Source organism: Podarcis raffonei, chromosome 9 (assembly GCF_027172205.1).
Source record: "Podarcis raffonei isolate rPodRaf1 chromosome 9, rPodRaf1.pri, whole genome shotgun sequence".
NCBI classification, from domain to species: domain Eukaryota; kingdom Metazoa; phylum Chordata; class Lepidosauria; order Squamata; family Lacertidae; genus Podarcis; species Podarcis raffonei.
The window spans coordinates 8,394,396-8,415,102 of record NC_070610.1 but is presented as its reverse complement, the minus strand read 5'-3'; the positions used below and the strand labels follow the sequence as shown (position 1 = coordinate 8,415,102).

General features: G+C 45.3%; 1 long non-coding RNA gene across 1 annotated transcript in view; it reads right to left on the bottom strand.

Annotated features, from left to right (window-relative positions):
* Positions 1–548: 548 nt before the first annotated feature.
* Positions 549–20,707, bottom strand: part of LOC128420806 (uncharacterized) — a 55,615-nt gene continuing 35,456 nt past the window's right edge. Inside the window, exon 2 of the long non-coding RNA XR_008332128.1 lies at positions 549–724. This is a non-coding gene — a long non-coding RNA (uncharacterized LOC128420806). The remainder of the gene's footprint in view (positions 725–20,707) is intronic.

Here is a 20,707-nt window from a genome sequence, read left to right as displayed (position 1 = left end):
CCCCCCCTTTTCTCCAAGCCGCTAAGCCGCTTATCAGCTGATCCGCTAAGCCGCTAATAGCGCTAATCCGCTAAGCCGCTAATGGGCTTGCTTCGCAAGACGAAAAAACCGCAAGACGTAGAGACTCGCGGAACGGATTCTTTTCGTCTTGCGAGGCACCACTGTAGTTTGCATCCTACCCAGATATGTTGAGTTGTGCTTTAATTTGTTTTTGGTTTATCATTTAATTTAATTTCTTTTTTGAATTATTTTAATAGTTGTTCTCAACTGTTTTTACTGCTAATTTTATTGTATTATTCTTTTTGGAAACCACTCTGAGGGTTTCTTTCTTTAGTATTAAACAGTAAATGAATTGTATGAAATAAACAAATGTAGCACTGGAAGAGAGAATGATGCACAAGCTCCTCTTTTTGGTGTAGCCTAGGAAACGTGAACAGAAGAGTTACTTGAGAGTCTGCCTTGCTTTTGTGTAACGCAATAACTGACCTCTTTAAGGCCCATGTGAATAGTCGGCCAGGCAGTAATTGTACCACATATATTAGATTCCAATAGAAGTAATAATAATGATTATTTATTATTTATACCCCGCCCATCTGGCTGGGTTTCCCTAGCCACTCTGGGCGGCTTCCAACTGAATATTAAAAACAATACAGCATCAGACATTAAAAACTTCCCTAAACAGGGCCGCCTTCAGTTGTCTTTTAAAAGTAAAATACAGTGGTGCCTCGCAAGCCGAAAAGAATCCGTTCCGCGAGTCTCTTCGTCTTGCGGTTTTTTCGTCTTGCAAAGCAAGCCCATTAGCGGCTTAGCGGATTAGCGCTATTAACGGCTTAGCGGGCTTAGCGGATCAGCTGATAAGCGGCTTAGTGGCTTAGCGGATCAGCTGATAAGCGGCTTAGCGGATCAGCTGATAAGCAGCTTAGCGGCTTAGCGGATCAGCTGTTAAGCGGCTTAGCGGATCAGCTGATAAGCGGCTTAGCGGCTTAGCGGATCAGCTGATAAGCGGCTTAGCGGCTTGGGAAAAAGGGGGGGAGGAAAAAAACCCTGCAGGAACTCGCAAGACATTTTCGTCTTGCGAAGCAAGCCCATAGGAAATTCGTTTTGCGAAGCACCTCCAAAACAGAAAACCCTTTCGTCTAGCGGGTTTTCCGTCTTGCGAGGCATTCGTCTTGCGGGGCACCACTGTAGTTGTATTCAGTGACCTGTGTTTGCCTGAGCTTGAGTCTGGACTAAGGATTCTGAGCTCCTGTGTTCTGATTCAATATATGATGTTCAATCACAGAACTTTTTAGGATTTGGGCCTCTACCATTGGCCCTTGAACTCTGGGTTGTGATTCACAGCTGGGAAGTTTTGACAGCCAATCACGTTGGGTGTGGGAGTGGCCCAGGCTTTCAGGAATGTATATAAGCAGTAGCTTTGCTCCTGTTTCCCAGTTATGTAGTTCTATAAAGGTTCTTGCTGTTATCACTGTGTCTTGCCTCATGGGAAACCACCTACACTTCAGTTTGTGTTTGCTTTGTTTTAGACAGGTGAAAAAGGAAGAGGTGCCCCTCAGAATGGTCAGTACAGGACTCGAGAGAGCTAATGTTCTGGTGCAATATAAGGTAACTTCTTGTGTCCTTCAGCTTGGCAACCTCATCTCCTCATTTCTGTGTGCTTTAATCTCCAATCCTTCCTTGCTTGTTCATCAAAGTGATCTTTATCAGCTTGTGAGCACTTGATGGTGTCCTCTTCCTTGTTCTCCGAATGACTCCTAGTTATGGCAGGTGTTTTCTCAATGCTATTATGTGAACAGCAGCCATGGAAAGAACAATATTGCACCAAAAGTGCTCAGTGTAAACAAGCAATTTTCACATTTCTTCCCACCTTTTCCATATGGGCTCCCCTGCTGAGGAATTCCCCATAGATACTACTAAGCCCTGGGAGGACTCAGAAGAATGAGCACACTCCATTCACATGAGACATGTTGAGCTCACAGATAATTAACCTTGGCATCGGCCCACATGAACAAAGTGTGCCCCAAAACACATTGAATAGCAAGCTTGGTGGCTGAACTCTGTTTCCAAGAACTTGTCTCCTGTTACTGATCTTCTCACTCTAGAGGTGCTCAGAAGCTCTCAAGGAGCCCCAGGGTTCAACAGAGCACAGCTCAAAAACCACTAGTACGACATCAGCATACAAATAGATGATGTGATCACCCCATCTGCAGATTATTACTCATTGCTTCAATTTAGAGATTCAATTTATCCCATACTTCCTGGCCAAGAAAGACCCCTGGCCAATTGGCCTTGGTTTAAGAAATTGTAGCACAAATAGGAGAAAAGGTTGTGCCAGAAGAACATGATTTAAAACTACTCTTTTAAATGAGTAGTCTACTGTTTCCAATACTTCTTGAGATTCTGACAGATTTTTTTTATACCTGAACTTGAGCAATATCTCCTGATACTCTGTTGCACCATTTCTTTCATGGTGGCCTTTCAATCAGTTCTTCATAGGATGGTCTCCACCATTCCTCACTGCAGTTTGCCTTGGTAGTTTTGGGTGGTATGAGGTCTGGCAATCCATTTCTTGCAGAGAAGGCATGAAGTTAGTAAGATTCAGAGAAAGATATCTTAAGGTATGAAATCTACAAATTTTGTGTTGGTTTATACCAAGTTTGGTGTGTGGGGGGAGGGAATCTCAGAGCCATGGCTTAGAGCCCCATGTTGGAAAGAAGATTCCTGCATTGCAAGGATTTGAGCTGGATCACTCTCATGGTCTCTTCCAACTCATCGATTCTATGATTCTGCCAAAGACTGGATTCTCTCTGGGGTAGTCTTCTGGGGACTGCACGCCAGCAGTGGGCAGAGCCCACAAGTTGGTGTCCATCATCACTACAACTTCTGGTGCAAATTCCATAATTTAAACAATGTGCTGTCTTGAAGAAGTGCTTCCCTTTGTCCTGAATCTTTCAACATTCAGTTTCCCTGGCTCTCATGAAAGAGGGAGAAAAAACTTCTCTCTTATTGTTTGTATTGTTGTGAGCAATGTTGAAGGCTTCTAAAAGGGAACAGTTGGGTTGAGATCTAGTAAATAATAATATAAAGGATGCAGAGTGATTCCCCGTCCCCTTCTGTACAATAAGCTCTGTTCCACACTTATCCACCCCACTTTGCTTTTTACAAACATAAAGGTAAAGGTAAAGGGACCCCTGACCATTAGGTCCAGTTGTGACTGACTCTGGGGTTGCGGCGCGAATCTCGCTTTATTGGCCGAGGGAGCCGGCATACAGCTTCCAGGTCATGTGGCCAGCATGACTAAGCCGCTTCAGGCGAACCAGAGCAGCGGACCGAAACACCGTTTACCTTCCCGCCGGAGCAGTACCTATTTATCTACTTGCACTTTGACATGCTTTCGAACTGCTAGGTGGGTAGGAGCAGGGACCAAGCAACGGGAGCTCACCCCATCGCGGGGATTCGAACCACTGACCTTCTGATCGGCAATTCCTAGGCTCTGTGGCTTAACTCGCAGAGCCACCCATGTCCCTTTATACAAAGGTGGCTTCCTCTTCCTCTCTGCCCCTTCTTGTGCTACTCAACAAGTTTTTCCTTAGTACCCTGTAAGTTTATCTGGTCAACACCTGTTTGGCACTGTATTTAAAAAATAAAGCACAATGGTATATTTAAACTCAAAAACTGCTTTGGAGAGAGAATGCCTTCGTGATGTGAGACAGGTTGACCAGTCAGTACTCCGTATAGCAGTACTCTGTATAGCCTTCTCCTGAAAACTCACCGAACTGCTTTCTCCTGAGCTAGACCCTACAAGGCAAATTGTGTGCCTGACTAAAACAGTGTGCTTATTAAGTGACTCGACTACTCTAAGCAGGGGCGCTGCCAGGTCCTTAAAGGACTCAGGACTGAAATCCGGTAGATTAATAAGGTAGGTGGCTGGGAGCCCGTAAGGGCTGCGCTTTGAAGTGTACCCAGAACCTATAAGCAAAGTATTTGAAAGGATGGGAAGAACAGATTACCACAAAAGACCCAACGCTCTGGAAAAAAAGCACTTTTGGAGGCACGATCTTGAATAATGCCCAAAAGTGTGGCCCAGGAAAAAACCCACTTTTTTCAGGGTGAGACTGTGGTGTGAGAACACGGCACCCAAAATAGCCACTGTGATTTCATGTGAAAAAACAGGCTGTCCCACCCAGTTTACATTTTTATTCTAAGCATATTAGCATATCTTTCTTAGAACAATATAATCTTCAAAACATTTCCATTCCTTTTTTAATTTTTGATTTGACTGATATCTTATAATTGATGTTAGCTTTGCCAGTTCTAAATATTCATTTAATTTGCATATCCACTCCTCTTTTGAGGGCAAGGTCTGAGATTTCCATTTAGAAGCAATCACTACTCTGGCTGCTGTAGTTGCATATAGAGAGATTTTTTCCCCCCACTTGTGGTATCAAGCATAGAAGAAATGCCTCCGTTTTTTTAACAATTGGGATTTTCAACATTTTCTTTAATTCCTCATGTATTATTCCCCCCCAAATTTTAATCTCCTCTCAACCCCACCATATGTGTATTGTTCTTCCTGCTTCTTTACCAAATTTCCAACAGAGGTTGGGTTTCAATTTGTAGTTCTTGGCCAGCTTAAAGGTAAAGGTAAAGGTACCCCTGCCCGTTCGGGCCAGTCTTGACAGACTCTAGGGTTGTGCGCCCATCTCACTCAAGAGGCCGGGGGCCAGCGCTGTCCGGAGACACTTCCGGGTGACGTGGCCAGCGTGACATCGCTGCTCTGGCGAGCCAGAGCCGCACACGGAAACGCCGTTTACCTTCCCGCCAGTAAGCGGTCCCTATTTATCTACTTGCACCTGGGGGTGCTTTCGAACTGCTAGGTTGGCAGGCGCTGGGACCGAACAACGGGAGCGCACCCCGCCGCGGGGATTTGAACCGCTGACCTTTCGATCAGCAAGCCCTAGGCGCTGAGGCTTTTACCCACAGCGCCACCCGCGTCCCTTCCTTGGCCAGCTTAACCGGTGTTAAATACCACCTGTAGAACATTTTAACAAAATTTTCTTTGATTGCAAAGGAGGCGGTAAATCATATATCTTCTCACCAGAATTTCTCCCATTGCTCTAAGTATATTGTGTGTCCGACATCCTGTACCGATTTGCCCATAGATTCTTTCACTTCTTCTTCCATCAGTTCAATCCATCTATTTACAGTGGTACCTCGTGTTACGTACTTCATCCGTTCCAGAGGTCCGTTCGTAACAGGAAACGGCTCGTAACATGAGGCGCACTTTCTCTAATGGTGCCTCCCGCTGCTGCCGTGCCGCCAGAGTGCAACTTCCACTCGCATCCCGGCGCAAAGGTCTCAACAAGGGGCATCTACTACTGGGTTAGCGGAGCACGTAACCCGCAACATTCGTAAGGGGGACGGTACGTAACACGAGGTACCACTGTAGTAGGAAGTTGAAAAGTGTCCCCGGATTCACTTAAAAAAAATCTGGTTACCTTAATATGACCTGTCATTAGGCATATGATCTGTCATTGCAGGATGGCAGTGGGACAAAACTTGTACCTTTTGAGATTGCCCTTCTTAGCCATGATTTTAAAAAAAGACTCTGGGACAGGCATCCCCAACCTGCGGCCCTCCAGATGTTTTGACCTACAACTCCCACGATCCCTAGCTAACAGGACCAGTAGTCAGGGATGATGGGAATTGTAGTCCAAAACATCTGGAAGGCCGAAGGTTGGGGATGCTTGTTCTAGAGGATGCCCAGATGTGGCTAAGTAAGAGAAAGGGGTTTGCAGATTTCACAACCCGTTTCTCCTTACTTGATCGCTGCAGCCTGTTCACTTTCACTTCATTATGTCCTTCCTGGCTGTTTTGCTTCCAATATTCCCTACACTTTATTTGCTCATTTTTGGGGTTTTATGCCCTTACACCCCATGGATGATTCAACACCCAGCCAAGCATAGCCCTGTCATTGTAAGAACCAACTACAGCACCCGCTTTCAAAACTCTTGGCGTTGCTGCTTTTAGCTAAGTTTTTAGCTAAACTCCATCGCTGTGGCTGAGCCCCAAGTCCTTTCTATCACAATTGAGCCCCAGGTTCTGTGGCTGTGTCCAAGCTTTTGTCCATTCTCATTAAATAAATACCATTTCCTTAAATATACTTGTTGTGGTACCCAGGCTCAATGAGAAGCCAATACAGATCACCTTCTTGCTGAACTGAATGCTCTTTGTATATTTTCCTTATTTTTAATCTGATTTGGGGGTTGTGTAATTGATTGTAGATGATGGAAACAATCATTGTGACAAGGTTTGGCAATTTAAAAATGGAACTGGGAAGCTTTCAAGGCCTTGCCATCGTATTTGACACAAAGGTAGGGCAACAAGAGTTAGTGCTTACAAATACCAAACACTCAGCCTAAGTGCTTCTTGCGTGGCCTGCCAGCTGACAGGACAGCAGCAGATACATTCTACTACATCAGAACTCATCAGCAGAAATGTCCCTAGATTTCTGCTAATGTACAGAATAAAATTGGCAGAATAAAACTGGCCATATTAAAGTACAAATCTAAAGTGAAGAGATAAAATGTTTTGTTGTTAAAGAACAAATCAAAATATTAAAATGATATTTTGATTTATTCCTTGTTTCGTAAAATAAATTTTTTTTTATTCAGCTCTGCCTTCTGAAATCCCTTCCTCAGAAGTTTAGAGCAAACAAAACAAAACAATTTTATGGAGTTTGAGAAACGTGTATTCCAGCTTTACCCCTCCGATATTTTGCTTAGCCATAGTTTGGCTTAGTGTTTACGTATTCCCAAGGATGTGCTCTGTGGGGAACTGGCTTCAGGCACCTGACCTGTTGGCACAGAGGCGGTTTTTAGGGTAGCGTGTGTTGGGTACCGCACTTCAGGGGGTGCCACAGCAATACTGTCTGCATGAGAAGCATGGGGGGCACCAAATGTTAGCGTCAAACAGGGCGCCACTGAAATTTGAGAGCCCAAAGTCTGTCACTGGCTGACACACCGACTCTGCGTTACAAAGACATCGGCAAATGAGGCATGAAGGCTGACAACATCAACCCCACTGTGTGGGAATCCCTGGAAGACAACTGCAGCACCTGGAGGCAATCAGTCAGGTTGGGCAACCATAAAGGACCATTAGGTCTAGTCGCGGACGACTCTGGGGCTGTGGCGCTCATCTCACTTTATTGGCCGAGGGAGCCGGCGTACAGCTTCTGGGTCATGCGGCCAGCATGACTAAGCCGCTTCTGGCGAACCAGAGCAGCGCACGGAAACGCCATTTACCTTCCCGCCAGAGCGGTACCTATTTATCTACTTGCACTTTGACGTGCTTTCGAACTGCTAGGTTGGCAGGAGCAGGGACCGAACAACGGGAGCTCACTCCGTCATGGGGATTCGAACTGCCGACCTTCCGATCAGCAAGCCCTAGGTTCTGTGATTTAACCCACAGCACAACCATAGCAGTGAGCAAAGGAAGGAATGACCTCTGGGAGGAGTGCAGAGAGAAGAAATGCCATGGTGCATCTGCAGCAGCACAACCAAAATTCTGGGCTGCATCAATAGGAGTATAGCATCTAGATCAAGGGAAGTAATAGTGCCACTGTATTCTGCTCTGGTCAGACCTCACCTGGAGTACTGTGTCCAGTTCTGGGCACCACAGTTCAAGAAGGACACTGACAAACTGGAACGTGTCCAGAGGAGGGCAACCAAAATGGTCAAAGGCCTGGAAACGATGCCTTATGAGGAACGGCTAAGGGAGCTGGGCATGTTTAGCCTGGAGAAGAGGAGGTTAAGGGGTGATATGATAGCCATGTTCAAATATATAAAAGGATGTCATATAGAGGAGGGAGAAAGGTTGTTTTCTGCTGCTCCAGAGAAGCGCACACGGAGCAATGGATCCAAACTACAAGAAAGAAGATTCCACCTAAACATTAGGAAGAACTTCCTGACAGTCAGAGCTGTTCGACAGTGGAATTTGCTGCCAAGGAGTGTGGTGGAGTCTCCTTCTTTGGAGGTCTTTAAGCAGAGGCTTGACAACCATATGTCAGGAGTGCTCTGATGGTGTTTCCTGCTTGGCAGGGGGTTGGACTCGATGGCCCTTGTGGTCTCTTCCAACTCTATGATTCTATGATTCATCTAACTCAGCTGCAACAAAACATGTCTCTCCCACATCGGTCTCTACAGCCACAGCAGGCGCTGCAACTCTCCAATGGTTTGACTTCAACCTCGAAGGCACACTCCTCCGCTGTCCCCCCAGACTGATGGATGGCAACCAATATTCCATATGAATCCATGTACAGTGGTATCTCGGGTTACATACACTTCAGGCTACATACGCTTCAGGTTACATACGCTTCAGGTTACAGACTCCGCTAACTCAGAAATAGTACCTCGGGTTAAGAACTTTGCTTCAGGATGAGAACAGAAATCGCGCAGCGGCGGTGCGGTGGCAGCAGGAGGCCCCATTAGCCAAAGTGGTGCTTTAGGTTAAGAACAGTTTCAGGTTAAGAACGGACCTACAGAACGAATTAAGTACCGTACTTAACCCGAGGTACCACTGTATTCTGTTTGGTGCTTCAGAACATTTAAAAGAGCAAATATGTTTCTTGATGCTTAAATATCAAGTTTACATGCCACTTTTCAATAAACAGGTATGTAAAAAAGTGAATAAAATTCTAAAAATAGTAACCCCACTGTCAATTAATTGTGTTTAATTTTTTTGGAAAGAATTATGTGGTGGTGGGGGGTATAGTTCAGTCACTTTCTGCATCAGATATGGGGAACCTTTGGCCTTCCAGATGCCACTGAACTATAGTTCCCATCATCCCTGGCCATGCTTTCCAGGGCTGAAGGGAGTTGTAGTTCAGCAACATGCTTTCTAATTATGACTATGGCCTCCACATCCACAGCCAAAACAACGAATGGAACAGGATCCACTCCTTACCGTACATTTTTTAATTTGTGCTTTTAAAATTGGATTTGATGTTCATTATATATTTATTTAAATTTTAGCACCCCACTTTTCCACCAAATCAAGGACTGCAATATAAATCTGATTGCATTTTAATTAATAAATTGCTATACCCTTTAAGGTCATGATTATATAAAGCAATCATGCCCAGTGCTTGTGAAAGCAGCTTCGTGGAAATTAGCCTAAGGTCTGTTTTTGCAACCAACTTGGCAAGGAAAGAGAGCAAAGAAAACATTGTTATCACGCGGTCTTGTGACACAGGAGCACACAGGTTTAGCAAATGCAATAAAGATCATTGTACTTCCAATAGCTGCAGGTTTTTTCCCCCATGGCTACCTTTTTTGAACTTCAGGTATGATATCACAAGCTGTCCTCGCCAAAATTTGTGTTTCTGCAAAACTATTAAAGTGACAGGAACTTAACTTTACAGGATCCTTTACTCACACTGGAACCAGGTAGGGTGGCAAATTCTCTATGGAAGAGGAAGGACTATTTGAACTGCGGCCTGGTGACCGATGAGAACCACAAAGAGCCTTTACACCAGGAGTCGGCAAATTTTACCTCACCTGGGCTGGTTCACTCCAGCGGAGATCCCTCCATGGACCGGATCCCGCGCGCCCCTGCGCAATTTCCAGCATCTGCGTCTGCGCAAACGCGATTTCCAGTGCTGCGGACGGAAGCTAGTCCCCGTGCCGTGCTACGCCAGTTTAGCGCAGGACGCGGGGACTCGCCAAGCAGGCAGCTCGGTTCGGGGGCGGCTCAGGGGCCGGTTAAATGACCCCCGTGGGCCGCTTGTGGCCCATGGGCCTTAGGTTGCTGATCCCTGCTTTACACTATATCTGTTATGTACTGAAGTTTTCAACCTGGGCCAGCAGAGGGTTACTGTAGATAGTTTTCACTCAGGTCCACATATGCAAATAAGGAATTGAAAGTGATGTTCAGTGATTGGATAGTTACAGAAAATGGTTACTGTTGCGTTCTAGTGGAGCTCTATATAAGCAGGCTGGCTGAACCCTTCAGTTCAGTTCTGTTCTGGCCTGTGAATAAACAAGAGCTGCCTGAAGAATCGCTGTGTCGTCTGATATGTTCACCCACAACTTAACAATATCAGTGTGTGACAGTGTAGGGCCAAAGTGAGGCTGCCGTGTTTGTTATTTGTGAGACTGCCCCATAATTTTTACAATAATGTTGAGCTGTACATGCCTTTGTTATTAATAGTGGTGGAGGGGATGTTGAGCTGTACATGCCTTTGTTATTAATAGTGGACCCCTTCCCTGACTTTATAGTGTTACACACACACACACACACACACACACACACACACCAATCTCTGCTGAGTGGTGGCAAGAGATTCAAGGGGTCTTGGCACTTTAACCAGGGTTTATGTTGCTTGGGAATGAGGCACAGCAGAGACAAGAATAAGAAACATGGTTTCAGAGTATTGCAGAAGAACGATGTCAATCAACATTTGATGATCTCCTTCTATAGGTCAACAATAGAAAGCGTCCTTTCATACTGCATCATGGTGTGGTACGCTGGTTTGACATCATCTGATAGGAAGTGCCTACAGAGGGTGGTGAATACAGCATTTCATATTATGGGCTGTCGCATGAATCTGCTGGATGAAATAGCGGAAGAACATTGCCTCAGGAGAGTGAGGGAAATTCTCAGGGATGGCTGGCACTTTCTTGATCTCCTGCCCTCAGGCAGAAGATATAGAAGCATGATTAGCCGCACCAACAGGGTAAAGAACAGCTTCTATCCGTGGGCTGTTAGGCTGCTGAATGAAAAGATAACAACAGGGCAACTGACTTTCGGGTTTGGTGGGTGTGCGTCAGTAAACAGGGGGAATTAAGACTAAGAGAGCTGAGTGGGGGGTGCTTGTGTAATCTCATTGTATACAAGTTGTAAAGTAAAGGTAAAGGTACCCCTGCCCGTACGGGCCAGTCGTGTCCGACTCTGGGGTTGCGCGCCCATCTCGCTTAAGAGGCCGGGGGCCAGCGCTGTCCGAAGACACTTCCGGGTCACGTGGCCAGCGTGACAAGCTGCATCTGGCGAGCCAGCGCAGCACACGGAAACGCCGTTTACCTTCCCGCTGGTAAGCGGTCCCTATTTATCTACTTGCACCCGGGGGTGCTTTCGAACTGCTAGGTTGGCAGGCGCTGGGACCGAGCAACGGGAGCGCACCCCGCCGCGGGGATTCGAACCACCGACCTTTTGATCGGCAAGCCCTAGGCGCTGAGGCTTTTACCCACAGCGCCACCCGCGTCCCACAAGTGACAATAAAGTATTTCAATTTCAATTTTACACAGATTGACACCTGGGCTTTGATGGAGGGAGTGCAGATGGAGGGAGTGCAGTATTCCACCTCCTTTGAGTGTCTCTCGTTGTTCCTCTCAAAGCTTCAGCCAGCTTGGGTCCAAAGCAGTGGGCAACCGTGGTCCCAAGTCTCACAGTGCAGCCTCCTCCAGCCAGCGTCACATGGTGTTCTGCCCTTCCTTTCTCCTTCCCCCAAACCTCAGTTTTTAAAAGGACACTTTTCTTCCTGTGGTGACATCACACACCCCTGTGACCCTGGCAACCTTCCCCTCTCAATTCTTCAATTGTCTTTTGCTAACTAACACAAGTTACCCCACCCACTCCCTGCCTGATGCCAACTGTTTCACCTTTTGCCAGGGTATTGATGCTGCCATCTCTGGTCTTTGTTCCTGGATGGCACCTCTAATAATAATAATAATAATAATAATAATAATAATAATAATAATAATAATAATACATTTTTATTGATACCCTGCCCTTCCTGGTTCAAAAACTGGGCTCAGGGCAGCTAACAACAAATTTATAACGCTTAATTGTAAAATCAGCATAAAATACAGTATAAAAACATGAAATAACAATAAAATTCGAAATTCAGAAATCAATTTAAGGGAAATAAGCATTAGATAATCCCCAGGGCTAGCTGGCTGAATTGGTCCTACTTGGGCCAGCGAGGAGACCAGGGGAGAATTAGCAGTGGGGTCTCAGAGTGGGTAATCTTGATAAAAGGGGAGGGGGAGGGAAGAAAAGGGAAATAAAAGATCAGGCTGAATTCAAATTAAAGGCCAGGCAGACTAGCTCTGTCTTACAGGCCCAATGGAAGGAGGTTAAATCCTGAAGGGCCCTAGTCTCATGGGACAGAGCATTTCACCAGGTCGGAGCCATCACTGAAAAGGCCCTGGCCCTGGTGGAGGATAGTCTGACTTCCTTAGGGCCCAGGACCTCTAAACTAAGCCAAGCTCCTAAGGAAATTCATAAGAAATCACATCCTTGTATCAGTCTTCTCAGTTCCAATGGCATTTAGGACCCAGGGAAGTGAGGCGTAAGGGGAGGGGTGAGTGAACCCACCAAAATCCCCAAGTTGTACAGTCACATCCACAGGGAGTTCGCAAGGAGTCGTGACCAGTGATATCCTGCCCCAAGAGTGTCAGACAGATAGCCATCTCAACCACAATGCCTACCCACCTCATGGTGGGATGAAGCCTGGGCAAGACAAAAAGGTGTACAGTCGTCCGACTTCCAAAACATTCGAAAACCAAATTGCAGCTTCTGATTGGAAGCTCCTGCAGCCAATCAGAAGCCACAGAAGCCCCGCCAGACGTTCGGGTTCCAAAAGAACGTTTGCAAACCGGAACAATCACTTCCGGGGTTGCGGCACTCGGAAGCCAAAACGACCGAGTTCCAGGGTGTTTGGAATCCAAGGTGTGACTGTATTTGACTTGACTCAGGGACCAGGGAACTGCAAATGCTTTCCTTTGTACTGTGATGGAGTGCGTGTGAAAGACTACACAGTGGTACCCCTGGATGCGAATGGGATCCGTTCCAGAGCCCCGTTCGCATCCTGAAGTGAATGCAACCGCGTCCGCAGATCTGCGTGTGTGCAGGTCGCGATTCACCGCTTCTGCACACGACGTCATTTTGACTGCGCATGCGCGAGCGGCGAAACCCGGAAGTAACGCGCTCCGTTACTTCCGGGTCACCGCGGAGCGCAACCCGAAAATACTTATCCCAAAGCTACTTCAACGCGAGGTATGACTGTATTTGAGTGACAGTGGCATGCCTGGATCTCGGGTTCTACCTGAGACCACACCTTTTCTGTGACATCTCTATGATGTCTTGATGATGCCTCTGAAAATGTATTAAACTTTGGGAAACTTTAAAATAATGTTGTAACCATTGTTCAGGGCTTCTGGCTGCTTCGTTCTTTGTGGAAGTGGGAAGTCTTGCTGCAACAATAAAGATCAGACCCACAAGCCGCTGTTTAGCTTCTATCTCCTGGCTGAAGTCTCTTGCTTGTGACCCCCGACCTGAACCTATGGGAGACACGATTAGGCAATTGTGGGGTGCTCCAATGACTCCCTTATACAGTCCAAACCCCACATTTACTAATTTCAGAAACTGGGGGGAACCTGGCACCAGGGGATTTTAGGGGATCCTTGCCCCCGCAAACCCAGTACAGTGGTACCTCGGGTTAAGTACTTAATTTGTTCCGGAGGTCCGTTCTTAACCTGAAACTGTTCTTAACCTGAAGCACCACTTTAGCTAATGGGGCCTCCCGCTGCCACTGCGCCGCCAGAGCACAATTTCTGTCCTCATCCTGAAGCAAAGTTCTTAACCTGAAGCACTATTTCTGGGTTAGTGGAGTCTGTAACCTGAAGCGTATGTAACCTGAGGTACCACTGTACAATATGCATATATGTGAATGGAATTGGCAAAACAATAACTTCTGTGGAGATGTAATATGAAGTCTTCGCTGAACACAAGTAATTCTGCTACATCTCGTGAGTCGGGGACAAAGGATCCATTCTCTTTAGAGGCTTGTTACAAAGGGAAAGGCCAAAGCAATTTGTTTCCATTTTCCAGAAGGGCAGCTGTGCTACTCTCCTGCAACAAAACCTCTAAATGTCTTGTGGCACCTCAAAGACTCACTCTTTTATTACGGCAAAAGCTTCTGTAGAGTACAGTCCACTTCAACAGATGTTTCCTGTGTTAAGTGAGTACTTTGGGCTCATGGGAGACTTTAATTCAATTAATTTATTTCTCATGAACCCCTGCTGTGCCCTGGCATAGAACTCTATGGATTACAGACAAAGTGCAATAAGTAGTTCATCCATTTACAAACTTTTTCAGTGAATACTAATTGGAGCTCTTTTATTAAATTAACCAAATGTTTCTCTCTGCTCTTTTATTAGGAAATACTGGGCTTGGTGTGTTTCCAGATAACTCCATCCATCTTGTTTCACTTTAAATAAGAAAGGAACAGCATGTAGTATTTGTTCTGAGATCCCTGTTAGAGAAAAGGGACAAACAAGACATGAAGGGGAGGAGGGAGGGAGATCTCTCGCCCTTTTTTTCTTAAAAACAAAGTAAAGCAAAAGAAGGGATGATTTGGAGCGAAGGAGGGCTATTTTCCCAATCTTACTTTTATTCTGAAGCACTTGCTTCAGAGCAGGATTTAAAGTGAAGAAAAAAGCATGGGGAATGGGTGAAAAAACCCCAAAGCCTTATTCAATGCTAATAATATCAGGAACTATGACATTGAATTTTCCACATCATATCTAATTTGCAGTTATATGGAATGTACAAGGTATGGGATAACCAGCCTCATATAACCAACATGCTTAAGTCTAATGCATGAAGGGGTTAATCCTATAGAGTAAGCTGTCCTGCCAAGCTTAGCTATGTCACTTCCCTTACCTTGGGAGGAAATAGGTAATCAAGCCTATTATTATCCCCGCCCCAGTCTACCTATGAAGCTCAGCATGAAAAGGGTTTGAACACAGCTACATGGCTCTCAGTAGCCATTTTTGAGTTCCTTCACCAATAATTCAGGAACTTGCACAACTTTGTAATTCAGCTAAGTTTTACTGCCTGTGCAATTTTGCTGGCTGATGTATGGAAAAGCTCATGAATTTGATCTTTGGAGAATTTGTAAGTAAACCAGTTTTTAACTTGCCAAACGTGTGGTCTTTTCCTATGCTGGGGGAAAGAGGGAAACTTTGGAAAGAAACTTTAAGGGGACATTTTGGAACTCACTTGGAGGGACACGTTTTAAAGGTCTACTAGCCTATATTACCATGCTTTGCGATTTTAAATCTTTGCTGGGGTTCTCTCATGCAGGTCAAAATACGTTTGAGTTAAAAAGCCCCAAACTTGGCTCTTGGCATCCAAGAATTCTCCCCTTTCTGTCTCTCTTTGCACCAACAGAAATAAGAAAGCAATAGGATGAAGAGGAAGGAGATAATGTCAAGGCAGAAAGGGGGATGAGGAGGTTCAGATAACACCTTAGGGCTTTGTTATTAGTCCAAAACAAATAACAATCACAATAAAAGTCCTCTGAGGGTGCTGAAGCTACCCAGAGGGCCTCTGCTGACCTTAGCACCTGCGATGGTCTATAGGGAAGGTGGCAACGTGTGCACCTTGAATTTGGGCCTGAAAATGATGAGATCAGATCAGATGAGTACAGAATGACTTCCATGGCATTGGACCCCCATCTTTTTTTGAGTGTGCACCTTTTTTTGGAAGCAGTTCCCAAAGTGGCTCATTCTGTGTTTTGTTTTCACCCTTCTTAGCCATACACTGGGGTTGCCCTTTGCCGGTTTTGTAAAAGTCAACAGACTTCCACTTCCTTCTTCTGGCTAGAGACCCGACGTGAAAAATGCAATTCATATATAATTATGCACACTTCTTACTCAACGTTAGCCTGCTTACGTCACCACTGTAATCATTTCAAAACATCTGCTTATTCATTGCTGCGAAGCAAACGCTTTCCTCTAAGTTACTTTCAAAAGTGTTAGAAATAGCTCTGGTATTTCTTGATTGTAAAAGAGCACTTTAGAGCTGTGGCTGCTTTTCATAGAATTAAAAGGGAGCATGAGGGTCATCTAGCTCAACCCCCTGCGAGGCATGAATCTTTTCCCCAACATGGGGCTTGAATCCATGATTCTGAGCTCATGCTCTACTGACTGAGCTATCCCAGAGCATAAGTGTAAATGGACTATATAGACTTAAAACCTGGGGTCTAGAAGGGATCATGGCAAACTGCAATTAAGATAGGTACTACTACATACCATCCATTGTATTGGTGACGGTGTTTTCCCTACAAATTTATACACCCACATGGAAACATTTTATGCTTCATGGCTTTCATTTTATTCTGAGGCAAAGAGTACATTCCAGATGTGATCTCCACAGAGTTGATTTCCCATTCAGGAGAATCAGCCACAATGGCTGTTTCTGGATAAGATGCTGAATCAACTGAAATTGAGTTCTTTAAACCCGAGTAAATGAAACTCTCGAATATGGGTGTATGGATGAGTTTGTAGAGTTGCCACATATCAAGTTCCAAAGTCTCAACCTATTTCCCCATTCTAAATTAAAACACACCCAGTATTTTCCAGGGTGCTCTTCCACTTAACACCAAACTACATAATAATAATAATAATAATAATAATAATAATAATAATAATAATAATAATTTTATATCCCGCCCTCCTCAGCCGAAGCCAGGCTCAGAGCGGCTATGAACAATAAAAATAACACAGCATTCTAAAACCAATATTCTAAAATCAATTCAAAATCAAATTAATGGCAACCACTGGGCCAGAGTTCTACGAGGATCTCCAAAGGAGGGGGTCAACTGCGCCTTGGCCAAAGGCCTGGTGGAACAGCTCTGTCTTGCAAGCCCTGCAGAAAGATGTCAAGTCCCGCAGGGCCCTAGTTTCTTGTGACAGAGCGTTCCACCAGATCGGGGCCACGGCCGGAAAAGCCCTGGCTCTGGTTGAAGCCAGCCTAACCTCTCTGTGGCCAGGGACCTCCAATATGTTTTTGTTTGAAGACCGTAAGGTCCTCCGTGGGACATACCAGAAGAGGAGGTCCCGTATGCTAAATGGGATGCTAAATGGATCGCTTGCAGTTGTGTATTTGTGGATGACGGTCCAATGTTGTGCAGGCTTTCTTTCTTCTTTTAGGGGCTGGGGGTAAGGGTCAAATTTCTACTAGGAGCGCTGCTAATTTCTTTACCTTAGCTCAAGCAAACTAACAGTTGTGTCCAAGGAAACAAGATTCCACCATGGACATCAGTGTTTCATGTTCTCCACTCATCTGAAGGATGTTTACCTGTGAAGGCGATGCACATTAAGCCCTCATGGCCTCTCCGTCTGGTCTCACTGTCTGTGCTCCATGTTTTCCTCAAGTGCTTTTGTATTTCTGGAATGCCTTCTTGAACACCTAGTTACATTGTCTTGCTTGTTTGGATGAGGAAGGGAGAGATGCATGTATATATGTATATCCATATAGAAACCTCTTGACATTTGTGTGGTTAGAATTTAGCCTTCTGTGCAAAGGTAAAAACCCATATCAATTGCTCTGCCCATTTTTTACTCCAGACCTGCACACTGGTGGCCTATGGTCCTCAGCAAGTTGCCCATGGAGTAATGCAGTGCTGATGCTGAAAAATGCTCTCCGCTTCTGTAGGAAGGTCTCGGTTTATTTAAAATGGGGGTGTAGAACAAATGAGGTTGAGGTTGGTAGCTTTTAAAATAGGAACTGCTCCCTCCCACACAGTAGATTGCGCCTTGGCCAAAGGCCTGGTGGAACAGCTCTGTCTTGCAAGCCCTGCAGAAAGATGTCAAGTCCCGCAGGGCCCTAGTTTCTAGAAATGTGAAGCCTTGTGGTTTCCCCATATTGCTCTAGACCAGGGTGGCCCAACTTTTCATACCAAGTGGGCCGCAAGAGTACTTCGACACAGAAGCCACAGCCTTCACATTGCCTTGTTGTGTGGGTGGGTGGGTGGGGAGACGGAAGCAGGCCAAAATTTGACACACCCACCCTACCCCACCCCCCATGCGGCCTTCCCAAAGCCAGATAAGTGAGGTGCTGGGCTTTGAGATGGAGGCACAGGGCTCGGGCAGGGTCCTTCTCCCCAAAGCTGGAGAAGTGCTAACTAGGCTTTGGGAAGAGGTTGGAGGGTTCCAGGACTCTGTCAGAGCCCTCACACCTCCTTCCCGAAGCCCAGCTCCTTGTTTTCCTGGCTTTGGGAAGGCAGTGTGAGGGCGTCAAATGCTGCTGAGGGTTGCCAAAAAAGGCCCTGAGGGCTGCATGTTGAACTGACTTGTCTTAGACAGCTAGAAAGCTCTCTCTGCAACCTGAGCTTTGACTTTTCCCAACTTGCAAGCAGGTCTCAACTGTCACCGTAACAGGAGGCGTGCGACTTGCGTGCCATGTTGTTCCAGGAACGTTACTTGACCAACAGCGCCCATTAAGCAATCTCTGTTCTTGATCAACCTGTGCAAAAGCCTAGAGAGATAGCCATCTCTTCAGTTTCACAAGAATGTCGCATGTCCCCAAACACATTGCAAAATCACCCCTAAATCTCTCTGCTCTGCACATGCATTCTCCGTGTTCCACTTGCTGCAATGTTTCAGCAATATTCTTCTATAGAAATAAATGGTGGGAGTTGCTACTAAATTGGAGACAGTGCTCTTAAGTTGGATGCCAAACACTTCTGAAGGACACCATGTTGGCTATCCTTGACGCAACCTAATATGGAGGCAATGTAACAAAGCCCTGAAGGAAAAGATGGTGGCTGCACTGGAACGCTTCTAGTCACCAAAGCCTATAGTAAAAAGGTAAAGGGACCCCTGACCATTAGGTCCAGTCGTGGCCAACTCTGGGGTTGCGGCACTCATCTTGCCTTATTGGCTGAGGGAGCCAGCATACAGCTTCCGGGTCATGTGGACAGCATGACTAAGCAAACCAGAGTTCTGGCGAACCAGAGCAGCGCACGGAAATGCCGTTTACCTTCCCGCCAGAGCGGTACCTATTTATCTACTTGCACTTTGACATGCTTTCGAACTGCTAGGTTGGCAGGAGCAGGGACCAAGCAATGGGAGCTCACCCCGTCGCGGGGATTCGAACCGCCGACCTTCTGATCGGCAAGTCCTAAGCTCTGTGGTTTAACCCACAGCGCCACCTGTGTCCCAAAAAAGCCTATAGTAAGAATGGTCTAAATAAGAAATAAATTGTTATATATACTATCAGTGTTGTAAAGAAGCACTGTCAAGATAACTGGGGAATATAGGGAAGGGAGCTAAGTTGCAACTCGGAAACTTTTCTGTACACGAACCTGTCATCTTGTACAAAACACCTTGCACACTTCTGATGCTTAATAAATAACTTTGAATTTTAAAACGTGTGCCTTGTCCCTCTTATAGATTGTAAACCTGGGAGAAAAGAGTGTCTTGTTTTTCACCATTCTGTAACGCACTATGGGAATCCTTTTTGACTGAAAACTGGGGTAAGAATGCTTTTAAAAAGAAAAATAGTAATAGTGGTAGTAGTAATAATAATTAATAATAATAATAATAATAATAATAATAATAATAATAATAATAATGAAACAACAACAACAAACAGTATGTTCTCTATTGCTCCTCCTCTCTGTAGTCAGAGGCATACTATAAAGTTGGTGCCAATTTACCCAGCTTGTTGCAACCAGCTGTATTGCACAAGCTCCCCTCCCACAAATCTGACTCCCTTAGTGTGAGTTGCTATAGGAGGATAAATAAAGTGAGGTGTGGTGGTGGAGCAAATAGAACACTGTAAAGAGAATGGCAGAAAGAAAAATAGTGGGTAACTGTGACCTGTTGTGTAGAGAAAAGAGAAAATGCACAGAGAAAGAGATGGCAAAGGACTTACCGTATTTTTCGCTCTATAAGACGCACCAGACCACAAGACGCACCTAGTTTTTGGAGGAGGAAAACAAGAAAAAAAATATTCTGAATCTCAGAAGCCAGAACAGCGAGAGGGATCTCTGCACAGTGAAAGCAGCAATCCCTCTTGCTGTTCTGGCTTCTGGGATAGCTGCGCAGCCTGCATTCGCTCCATAAGACACACACACATTTCCCCTTACTTTTTAGGAGGGAAAAAGTGAGTCTTATAGAGCAAAAAATACGGTATTCATTCCTTGTCTGGAATCAAGGTAAACAAAGTGTGCAGAAGACTCCAGTCAGGCTGAAGAGCTCCAAAAGGAACTCCCCAAACTGGGTGAATGGATAACAAGATGACATAATGAGATTCATGGAAAAGTGTTTCCACATTCACAGATGGGGCCTGATTGGGCTATGGAAATTAAAGTAGACGTTGCATGGCTTACTATGCTGGAGCAGTGAATAAGGCAAATTTCATGTTGGAAATTATTAGGGAAAGGACTGCAGCTAAAACTGCAAATATTGTGATGCAGTCAGATGATGTAGGTTTTAGCTGTTAAAGCTCAAAAAGGATATGGCAGCATTAGGAAAGCTGCTGAAAAGCTGCAAGCAGAATAAGAAGGGTTTGGGAGCACCCTTGGTATATAACAAAAGGCAAAAGCATTTTATTTAGGATAAAAAGGTGACTGGGGTTGTGAGGGGTATGATGATAATGAAGATGACGTACAGCAGTTTATAAAACGATCCATGGGTGTGGGAAAAGTAGATAGAGAGAATACTAGAAATCACAGTCCCACGCTGCACCTGATTGGCAGTACAATCAGGATTTAGGACAGACAAAAGGAAGTACTACTTTGCACACAACACATAATTAATGAAAGGACTTTACTGTCACATGATGTGGGGATGGTCACTGCTAGAACTGTCACTTTTGGCTCTCTCCGTTTCTTATGTTCCCAGTCTTAAATTCA